Genomic DNA, 672 nt, shown 5'->3' with positions numbered 1-672 from the left:
CAGCGAAGGCCCCGCAAGGTCGGTTCTACGGGTGGGTGCCAGGACCCAGGAATGCGGGCCCCCGGCCCCCTCCTCCCCAAGGACCCCGGGAATCAGTCCCTTTGGCCCATCCTCACCCGGGAACCCAGGAGTTCAGTGCCTCCCACCCCCACAACTCCCTCCCTCCCCCAGGTCCCTGGAGTCCAGGCACCAGCCCCCCCCTCCCCCCACCAGCTCCCAGTCCAGCCAGGCCTGTCTCCCTGGGGAAGGCGCAGGCACCCCGGCTTCCTGGGTCCAAGGAAGCCTCACCTGTTGGGGAGTTTGGCCCCTGGGGCCAGGGGGCTCCCTACCCACCTGTCAGGCGCAGGAATCCGGCATCTGCCCGAGGCGGCCCAGGGGACACAAAAGCTTCAAAGTGTCTCTGGGCCTCTTCTCCCCTCTCTCCTCCCTTCACCAGGAGGCAGCCCTGATCCCTGAGCTCCAGCCCTGCCCCAGGCCTCGGCCATCCCGGTCCCGGGGCCCAGGGACCTTCGGCACTCCCCCTTCCACCCCCCCACATCCCCCCCATTTTGCAGGTGAGCCTCAGGGAGTTTCAGGGACTTGGCCCCTGGAAGTGGGGGGAGGGGGCGGCTTCCCAGGTGGGCGGCACCCAGCACCCACCCTCCCCACCCTCTGGGCTCAGAGTCGGGGCCC

Source organism: Myotis davidii, unplaced genomic scaffold (genome assembly GCF_000327345.1).
Source record: "Myotis davidii unplaced genomic scaffold, ASM32734v1 scaffold2053, whole genome shotgun sequence".
Taxonomy (NCBI): Eukaryota; Metazoa; Chordata; class Mammalia; order Chiroptera; family Vespertilionidae; genus Myotis; species Myotis davidii.
Note: the sequence above shows the minus strand (reverse complement) of the source record.